This window comes from Lagenorhynchus albirostris, chromosome 8, assembly GCF_949774975.1.
Source record: "Lagenorhynchus albirostris chromosome 8, mLagAlb1.1, whole genome shotgun sequence".
Taxonomy (NCBI): domain Eukaryota; kingdom Metazoa; phylum Chordata; class Mammalia; order Artiodactyla; family Delphinidae; genus Lagenorhynchus; species Lagenorhynchus albirostris.
The window spans coordinates 18,343,119-18,354,404 of record NC_083102.1 but is presented as its reverse complement, the minus strand read 5'-3'; positions in this window follow the sequence as shown (position 1 = coordinate 18,354,404).

The following is an 11,286-nucleotide window of genomic DNA, read 5'->3' as shown; positions in this document are numbered from 1 at the left end:
GAAATTCATCTTGTTTCCACGAAGGTGATAAATGATCCATCCCGTTTTTTGTCAACTCAATTCATACTGAAGAATTCTCCAGACACCCCCAAACTTATAAAAATTCATGTCAGCTCAGCAAAATGCAAATAAAGAGCTCAGGCACGAACGCTATTGCGGAGTGGGCAAATCGAGAAGATGGGATAAACCTGAGAGCACGTACCCCTGGTCTCACTTCCAGCTGTCAGAGTTTACGTTGCATCAGCCGAATGAGTTCTGGTGCAAATGCTGTATAAGCACATGTTCCCACAGTCACCCAAAGATAGCTACAGCATGGGCAGAAAATAGTTGAAGAGGAAGTAAAGCTGAAGAACACATGGAAACACTCAGAGTAATAAAGAGAGATGCGTCTGGGGACAGAATGGTTAGAATAAAATGATAATGATAGTAATAATTGCTGCTGTGTATTACATATTGACCAGGCTCATTGACTCCTCACCAAAACCGGTGAGGTTTACCATTATTTCCGTTCCACAGATGAGCAAAGTGCGGCCAGAAGGCCACGCGACTTACCCAAGGCTGCTCAGCTTGGTAATACGTGCCCGGAATTTCAACTTCAAGCCCATGCTCTTGATCACTGCCTCTCCAACAGGAGCTAGCGGTTGCAATCAAAGGAAAATAGTGAACGCCTGGGAAGAGTTACTTACAATTTAGGCGTCTTAAAGGAATTGCTCTGTGGGAACCTTCCAGATTCCCCTTTCTGCTCTGGGGAATGTCTTTCAAATAACTGGATCTTGTGATTTAGAATAAAAGCAAGCTTCTACCCTGTACAGTGCTGGAGACAAACAAGACTAATCTCTTATATTCCATCTGCTATTTTCCTGGATTTCATTCAGATCGTGAAATTTCCTGATGTTACAAGGTCTCAAAGAGGCAGTGGAGGCCATGGCTTGGAGCACAGACACGGCTGCCAGCGTGTGTGGATTTGTGACTCTGCTCTGCTTCCTTCTAGCTGTGTGATGCTGGCCAAGTTTTCCTCTTTTATAAGATGAGGATAATAATAGTACCTACCAATTAGGACAGACAGTGCTTGGTCTACAGTAAGGGGTACATTAGTATGTTATATTATTATTACATACTACAATTACTTATTTTGAAGTCAGTATACTTTATATTCGTTATATTTTTTTCTGGTTGGAATTTAAGAGATAATCTAGTTTTATCAGCAGCAATATTTATAGTTAGGGTGAGTTTTTATGTTGATGTTTGTAAGTTACATTGAATCACCTGGCATTTTCTTATCTAATTCCTCAGTTTCCAGAATGCATGCTATTCGGGTGGGGTGACCAAATGTCTCAGTTTACACTTGTCCCAGTATAATTATTAATAGTGTCCCCTTTCAACTCAGAAGGGTCCTGGTTTGGAAGATAAATCACATGGTCATCCTATTTGTAGAACTGCAACTGCTTGTCACTGCTATATTATGTGATCTGGGTCAGGAGACCCAAAGCCTAGCATAGAATCAAGGGCAGCGATCCTAACCATTTATCATGCCAGGACCCCTGGGCAGGCTGCAGAAGACTTTGGACACCCCTCTAAGTAGAATTTTTTAGTACATGACATTAAATGCACAGTATAACAAAGAAATTCCATAATTTTGAAAGAATGCTAATCAAAATATTGAAAAAACCAAATCTGTGATATAGTAATACACATGCTTTTTAATTAATAATTAAATAACAGGTCTAATGACAGATTTAGTAACTATTGTAATTTCAAAGGAGTGATGTGCTTAAATGATATTTTGAGATATCTGTGACAATGGTGACATGATACAGAAATGCCTGTGATTTCTTTTAGCAACAAAATCATAGGTACCATTTCTGTTTATTTTCTATATTCACAGTAGAACATAATTTTTTTCCCCGTCCAAGTTCCGGGACCTCTCGAATTCTATCCAGAGCTCCCTGGATTTGGGTGGATGTTTGGGAGGGAAACACATTGTACGAAGACCAGGAAGGAAAGAAGAGACTGGAATGGTCGTGGGCTTGGTGATGGAGGAGAAAACTATGTGGGAGGTTGCCAGGGTGTGGATGGATGCAGTAAGGAGGCACATGGGTCTGTGGCTTGGCTGTGTTGGCCGAATATGGGAGAGGTGAGCCCATCCACGATATAGCCTGCTGGGAATGTGAATTTGCAGAGTGGTTCAGTCTGTGGACTTTGAAGTCCGACACAACGGGATTTGGATCCAAGCCCTGCCATTTCCCAGCACGGATCTTGCACAAGCCATTTAATTGCTCTGTGACTCAGATTTCCGTTTAGTGGGAATATTAATACCTATCTCACAAAATCACTTTGAAGATTAAATCAGACAATGTATGTAAAAAGCTTTGTACAGTGCCTGATATGCTTTTACAAGTTCCCCACTGACGGTTTTGGCCAGAGTACTGTGGTGATGGTTACTATGAAGGTCTAACTGCCAATAGTAAACAAGGGCTCCTGCAGTCACTAAAATGTCTTCACTCATGTGTAGCCAGCAGGGGGCAGCAAATATCACATGGCAGTATAAGCTTAGGAGGAAAAGAAAATGCAGGGGTGAGCGTGGATGGACCGCCCCCTCTGCTCACAGGCAATGAACTAGATGAACTAGGTTCCTTCTGCCGCCCACCCCACTTCCGTTTGACCCACAGTGCCTAGAAGTGTGTCCAGTCTCTGTTCTTGGGTCAAGCCCACCCAAACCAAAGAAGCACTGTCAAGGAATGTTCTGGTGAGGCTGCAGGCCAGGGATTGGGCTGAGACCGGCGGTTTATGTGTGCCCCATAATATCCAAGCAGCACTTTAATCGTATAAATGGGGGCGTGGGTACTGGGTCCGGGGAAGAATTCTGGATACAGTGGGAGCTTATCAGTTTACTCTCACAAACTCCCTTCTTAAACTCTTCTTGCTATCTAAACTTTTACCTGTCCTCCAAGTATTCCCAGGAGCCAACAGGACGTACACAAGGGGTGCCCAATTTAGGAACATCAACCTTGGACATCCTGTTCTGTCCTTCCTTATCCTACTGCGATGAAGTTATTGCCTTATGTTACCCTGTACAGAAAATCATCTGGAAAACTTTTGAAATAGAACTCCCGTGCACACATGGAAAGCAATCATCCCTATTACAGTGACAGAAAGTCAGCAAGTTGTAGATGCCAAGATCTTATCTCCTTATCCCTTTGCAACCTTTCTCCAGGACATCAAAGAAATGAGATGCAATTAAATAGGATGATGGTAGGAACATGGTGCGTGAAATAGGCAAGCAGAAGTATCATTTGAAAATGCTTCCCCAGACATAGAAAACAAACTTATGGTTACCAAAGGGAAAAGGAAGGGGGAATAAATTAGGAATTTGGGATTAACGGATACACACTACTCATATAAAATAGACAAACAAAAAGGACCTACTGTATAGTGCAGGGAACTGTATTCAATCTCTTGTAATAACCTCTAATGGAAAAGAATCTGAAAAAGAATATATATAAATGAATCACTTTGCTGTACACCTGAAACATTGTAAATCAACTGTAGCTCAATAAAAATAAAAATTTTTTAAAAATGCTTCCCTTCTCCAAGCAACTCGCCCAGGAATCCTTTGTAGATCTGTGCCTTGAGGATGGCGTGATCTCCCTCTCTGTGCCCCTTAGCACATGCTACAGAGCTGAACATATGACTAGGTCTCCAAGAATTTTTATTGAAAGGTACTGAAATTTGGGAAATGAGCAGAGAGAGCCCCAATAGATATAATCTGGTTCTCCATGGAATGATTTTAATCTTTCTGATCCTTTTTCCTAAGGATCAGAACACTTTTCTGCAGAAGAAATCTTATAATTTCAACAAACAAAGCAGAAGAAAAGGAATTTGCTCCAGTTGAGGCGGGAGGGAGAGAGGACACCTAGGCACCCCTTCCCGACCTCAGCCCTGGCACGCAAATCCAGGTTTCCTTCAAACACAGTTTGAACCCCTTGGCTTCCCACAGGCTGACAAGCCAGTCTGGTCTCTAGTCCAGATTATGCCACCGATGGAGGGTTTGGAGTTTCCAAAATGATGTGTCCAGACTAAGAGGATGGACACCAGTGTAGGTGACCTATAGAAGAAGAACACTGGATAAACAACCAAAGATATAAGTTCTAATCCTGGCTCTCCTACTAATTGGTTGGCTCGTGTTGACTGAGTCACTTGGTCCCTTCTGTACAATGAAGGCTATGACCACGTGACCTCTGAGAGCCCTACCAGAGCTGACATTCTTGTCCAAAACAGCTGACTCATGGTGACTGGGAGGGAAGGCCACATAATTCTCCTTAGCGCTCAGGTCCAGGACCGGAGCCTCTGCTGCAGACCCACGTGAAACCGTGCAGCAGGAGTGAGTTTATAGCCCCTCTGCTTTTCCTCCCCCTTCTCCCGTGCTGGGCCTCCCCATGCCCTCCCCGCCATGCTGAGCCAGGGGGACCTGTCCCCTGTGGTCAGTGCCCCCTTCTCTGGTCCCTGGTGACCCTGTGCTCCAGTTCCACAAAAACATGTCTGGCTTCTGTTAGCCTGGGGCCTCAGGCTAACTCTCCCTTCCAGGGTCCCAGCTTTAATACGTATACCCCTAGAATTCTCTTCCAAAATCTGCTGTTTCTTGTCTGACCACCTCTCACTTTCCTGGCCTGCAACTCTTGCATAGTTTGCTTATCACTAGTGAATGGCTATGTTATCTACCCAGCATAGAAAATTAAAGACGGTAGGAGAGAACATTGATTTTTAAAAGATAATTCTGTTTGAAGAATCTGACTTCTTTTGCTCAATAACTGCAGTTCGGCATGCTAGATTTTCTGTGTGTACAGTTAAGATAGCAACAGAAATTGTCATAAAAATTAGTTTCAGTGCGATTTAGTGAATAGATCACAGAAAGAGAAGGTGGAACTGAAACGGAGCAGGACCCTATGGTCCTTGCCCCCCATGTCCTCAGCCTGACTTTTGTCCGTGAAAAAACTTTAGCCAAAGAATAAGTTTAATCAGAGAAGTGAGACAATGCAGAAACAAAGGAAAACAGTCAAAGGAGACCAAATAATAATAGTTTAATCATTAAGCTTAGTCAAGGACCTTTAGTTCCTCCTTAAGGGCTATAGATAATATTCTGAGCCATCTCCTGCGAGCTGTTTTGCAGATACTGAAGGAGGAGGAAGACTATATGATGACCGATTGAAGCCATGACATAAGCTGCCGCAGTTCCGAGAACTGCCCTCAAAGAAATGGGAACAAACCCAGGAACTAAAGATTAACTGTACTTAAAACAACCAAGGTGACGCTGATCAGACCACCATATTACTGCTTTCAAGATGACTGTCTGACTGTGCTGTTCTGCTCCCTCCCTCCGCCTACAACCTTGAAACTCCCCTTTAAAAGTCCCTGTCCCCTGAGCAGCCATCGGGAGTTGGTTCTCGAACAGGAGTCCACCCTCTCCCCTGGTTGCCGGCCTCCGACATAAAGCAAACTCTCCTTTCCTACCAACACTCGTCTCTCGAGAACTGGCTTTCGAGCAGCAAGCAGCCGGACCTGGGCTCGGTAACAGAACCATTGACTAGATATTTGGCACATCAATGAACTTTTCTGGATTAAATTCATCATCTGTAAAATGAGAATCGTGATGCGTGAGTCTCGCAGGACTGCTGTAAGCATCACATGAGATCATTTGTTGATTCAGGAAATTTTTATTTGAAATATATCATATACCCAAAAAAGTATATAAAATTGATGTATACCATTTAAAGGACCAAAATAAAACAAACACATATGTCCTAGGACCCAGGTTAAGAAATAAGTGGTACCTTGGAAGCCCTTTGTATGTCCCTCCCTGATAGCAAAATTCACCCCAAATCCCACCCTTTTTCTTGGTCATAATTTTAGTCTGCATTTTCCCCTGAGACTGTCTTTTCACCCCCAGCTTTATTGAGATCATCAACGTATAACTGGGTTTAAGTTTAAGGTGTACAATGTGATGATTTTTTGTTTCTTTGTTTGTTTCATGTATTTTTTTAACATCTTTATTGGAGTATAACTGCTTTCCAATGTTGTGTTAGTTTCTGCTGTATAACACACTGAATCAGCTATATCTGGGTCATATGGTAGTTCTATTTTTAGCTTTTTAAGGAACTTCCATACTGTTCTCCATAGTGGCTGTTTTCAGTTTACATTCCCACCAACAGTGCAAGAGGATTCCCTTTTCTCCATCTGTATATCTTCTTTGGAGAAATGTCTATTTAGGTCTTCTGCCCATTTTTGGATTGGGTTGTTTGTTTTTTTGATATTGAACTGCATGAGCTACTTGTATATTTTGGAGATTAATCCTTTGTCTGTTGCTTCATTTGCAAATATTTTCTCCCATTCTGAGGGTTGCCTTTTCGTCTTGTTTATGGTTTCCTTTGCTGTGCAAAAGCTTTGAAGTTTCATTAGGTCCCATTTGTTTATTTTTGTTTTTATTTCCATTACTCTATGAGGTGGGTCAAAAAGGATCTTGCTGTGATTTTTGTCATAGATTGTTCTGCCTATGTTTTCCTCTAAGAGTTTGATAGTGTCTGGCCTTACATTTAGATCTTTAATACATTTTGAGTTTATTTTTGTAAACAGTGTTAGGGAGTATTCTAATTTCATTCTTTTACATGTAGCTGTCCAGTTTTTCCAGCACCACTTATTGAAGAGGCTCTCTTTTCTCTATTGTATATTCTTGCCTCCTTTATCAAAGACAAGGTGACCATATGTGCATGGGTTTATCTCTGGGCTTTCTATCCTGTTCCATTGATCTATATTTCTTTTTTTATGCCAGTACCGTACTGTCTTGATTACTGTAGCTTTGTAGTATAGTCTGAAGTCAGGGAGCCTGATTCCTCCTGCTCTGTTTTTCTTTCTCAAGATTGCTTTGGCTATTTGGGGTCTTTTGTGTTTCCATACAAATTGTGAAATTTTTTGTTCTAATTCTGTGAAAAATGCCATTGGTAATTTGATAGGGATTGCACAATGTGGTGATTTGATGCACATATACGTTGGGAAATATCTACCACAATAAGGTTAGTTAACACATCCTTCACTTTGTGTAATTACCATTTTGTTGTTGTTATGATGAGAACATTAAAGCTCTATTCTCACAGCAACTTTCAAGTATACAATACAGTATTGTTAACTACAGTCACTGTGCTGTACATTATATCCCCAGAACTGTTGGAAGTTTGTACCCTTTGACCAACATCTTCCCATTTCCCTCACCCCCAGCCCCTGGCAACCACCACTCTACTTTCTGTGTCTACAAGTTCAATGTTTTTAGATTCCACATATAAGTAGATAATCTTCCTCTGTCTGACTTATTTCACTTAGCCTAATGCCCTCAAGGTCCATCCATGTTCTTGCAAATGGCAGGGTTTCCTTCTCTCTCATAGCTGAATAGTATTCCATATATATATATATATATATATATATGTACACATTTTTTTTTCTTTTCTTTATCCATTCATCCACTCAATCATTGATGGATCCTTAGGTTGTTTCCACGTCTTGGCTATTATAAATAATGCTGCAATGGACATGGGAGTGCTGATATCTCTTTGAGATAGTGATTTCATCTCTTTTAGGATGTATAGCTGAAACTAATAAAACATTGTAAATCAACTACATTTCAATAAAATTTTAAAAATTGCTCTGTGAGCTTTGGCTGGTCCCTTCACTTCTCTGATCCTCAGAGTTTTCTTCATTGTAAGACCAAAGTGTTGCTTGGCTAGGCATGCCAATCTGAACGTATATTCTTTTGAAATACCATTTGCACGTTTGTAATTACTTCTGAAATGCTTTCTAAACAATATGCAGTTCTAGGTTTGCAGTTTGTGGTAGCCAGCCTCCACGGTTTCCCAGTGAATGGGGTTGATCTTTGGTGGAAATGACGGTGTCTGACTTCTGAGGTTAGATAATGAAGACATTGTGGCTTCCACTTTGTGCGCTCTTGGATCACTCACTCAGGGAGAGTCAGCCACCAGGTCATGAACATTCCGGCAGCTTTATGGAAGGTACTCGTGGGGAGGAGCTGAGGCCTCCTGCCAATACCCAGTACTGACTTGCCAGTGACTGAGTGCGTTATCTTGGAATCAGATCCTCCAGCCTTAGCCGAGCCTTAGCATGATGAGTCCCAACCATCATATTTACTGAGAGACTCCCCCACCCAGAACTACCCAGGAAAGCTGCTCCGGAATTCCTGGACTCCAGTAAGTGTGTGAAATAAGTGTTATAATTGTTAACACACACACACACACACACACACACACACACACACACACACACACACACACACACACACACACACAAACAAAAGAAAAACAAAGGGTTGGATCCCAAGGCTTTGAAATTGTGTTCCAGGGCCCTCCCGGCTGGGGGCTGTGTATGGGGGTAATAACTGATTTGGTTCCCAGCCTCCTCCCCGACTTAAACCACAGCAGCTCTGCCATCATCTAGTGTATATATTGAGGATACATAGCGGAGTTATTTTAAAGAAAAGAGTGCACTGCCAAAAATATGTTTGAAAACACTGGATTAGGACACACTGGCTTAGACGACCTCTAACAGCCTATGATTCCATCTATCAGTATGAAAAAGAAAAACCTTCTTACAAACACATGGGCAGCATTTTCTTCAGGGCTCACTCGTCTTGCCGGAAAGCACAATCCCTGAGGTTGGAAACAAAAGTTCACACTGTGCTGCTCACAGATAAATGAATCAGGAGTTGCCCTTCCTGTGCATGAGGCTGGACAGGGTCCAGGCAGCGGAGAAAGAGCTGGTCCTGCAGAGGAAAGAGCCCCACACTGGACACAGCTCCACCCCCTGGGGCACCATCTAGAAACTGGGGGGGACAGTGGGTTTGCTTCTGTTGCCCACATTTTGTTATAATAATAATGATGATACTAACAACATCAACAATGATGACTAGCATGTATCGAGGGCTGTGTGCAAAGCCTGGGAGATGGGTTTCACACTCATGGCCTCGTTTAATCCTTATGACCCCTGGGAGGGAAACATTTGTAGATTGGGGAAACAGAGGTAGGTTAAATGATCTGCCAGACTCACAGATTAGGAAGAGCAGAGCTGCAATGAAGATTCAGTCTGTCTATATTTATACAATTTTTTGCTACCATCTCACGTATTTTAGGCCACTAGTCAGAAATGAGCAGCCCCTCTTTGGGTCTGAAGTACACTGATTTCACACTAGGAGGTTTTCATAGTTAGTCATTATAAGCTCTTCATTCATCAACTTACTCGTACATGCGACTGCCATTACCAAGCGCCCACTGTGTGCCCAGGCACGGTTCTAGGCACTGCGGACACAAGAGCGAGGAAGACAGACACTGGTGTTCCCTCAGGCTTAGCTGGGAGTTGGGCTGGAGGAAGACCTGAGAAGCCAAACTCTGGGGAAGGAAGGAAGGGAAGCTTCCCTTCAGGTTCCTGAGCCCAATGTCTTCCTTGCAGTACAGCTAGAACATGCCTTCAAGGGTCAGAAAGACTAAGTGTGACCTGGAGCTGGACCCCAAGAACCTGAGCCTCCAAAGACAGTCCCCCTAGGAAGCCTTTCCGGGCTGAGCCCAACACAGCCGGTGCTCTTCCTGCTGGTGGTCCCCCCAGGGCTCTGCTGGCAGCTCCACCATAAGCGAGGGGGCCCTCCATTAGCGAGCACCACAGACACTGCACTGAGACAGCTTGTTTGGGAATTGTGTCAACACAGAGGACACAGTTTCACGTTGAGAAACGTGAAATCAGACCTTGTGCTGTCTGCCATCAACCTGCGCCATTATTGTTCAGAGCAGATTTTCAAGTGCGAGTCTTAATCGCCCGTGAGAGTCAATCAAATTTTATTCCATCTTTCAGTTGGTCTCATTATCTTAACAATTCCACTCTTTGGCTGGAACTTTGTTTTGGTCAAATTCCAACTGTTCCACGAGTATATTTCGTGGCCCCAGCAGAGCTCCTCAAAGCAGGAACCTACACCCTTGTTCTGTAACTCCCGCCAACTTGGCCCCTGCAGGGTCAGTACATTTGTGACCAGGAGTTTACCTGACTCCTGAGGCTGGGATGCAACCTGCCCAGGATGGTGGTGGGGGGATGGGGGTGGGGTTAGTTCCCCAAAGGGAAGGGGGAAAGGGGCTCTCCACTGGGAATGCAGCATCTCTACCTATGGAGACCCTCTGGCGTCTATCTGCTCCAGCCTTGTGCTGCAAATACTCCTCTATCTTGTCTTCGAAATGCAGCCCCAGTCCTTTGTGACAGCTCTGATCCCTCTCCTCTTCCTTCACCCCAGGCAAGGGACAGTTCTTAGATATAATCGGAGGTCTTCTAGAAAGCAGGGAGGAGGGCTAGCAAAGGGCCCTTCATCTTGTTTGTGCTCCTGGCTGACTTCTCAATGGTCTTGTTTTGAGAGAATTTTTAAGCAGGGCTCTAGAAAGCAGGCATCTGATTTAAAATCTCTTACTAGTGATTACCCTAAAGTTTTTCCAAAGTGCACTTAAGCCAACTCTTGACTACCTGGAGAGATCGTTTGGGAACTAGATCGCAGAGGACTTGCCACAGCTGTTAATGATAGTCTGCTCTTGGTGATTTAGAGGGTCACTGAAGAGGTTTGCAGTTTGACTTGGGATAAGGTGGGACCTGCCTATCCAGCAGTGGGGACTGGACCACAGTGACCAGTAGGTTCCAGGAAGCGAGGGGCCCAGGCAGCGAGCAGCGGTGAGTGCCTGGTGCTCTGTGCCCCCCACCTGGCTCTACTCCAGCTGATCAGGGGCTGGGCTGCTCTCCTGCATCCCTGGGTGAGACCCAGCAACCAATGTTGCCCAACGAAACGCTATCCATCCGACACATGGATAACCTGCAAAGCAGTCGTCACCTAACCACAGGGGCCATAATCATCCAACAAACAAAGCCAGGAGCAAAGCAACCTATCTTTGTAAAACTTGAAGTCAACACTTGTCTATCCGACCCCCTTTCCTGGCCTTTGTTAATTTAATTCTGGATAAGGAAACAGTATTAATTTTTTTTAAAAGCAACAGCATTTGTAAAAGTAATACAAGGCCTTTACTTTTGTAACCCTATTTAAAGCATTCGTCCATCTCTGTCACTTGAAGATACAGCGAGAAGGTGGCCGTCTACCAGCCAGGAAGCGGGCCCTCGGCAGAACCCGACCACGCTGGCACCCTGATCTTGGACTACAGGCCTCCAGAGCCTTGAGAAATACATTTCTGTTGTTCAAACCACCCAGTCTCT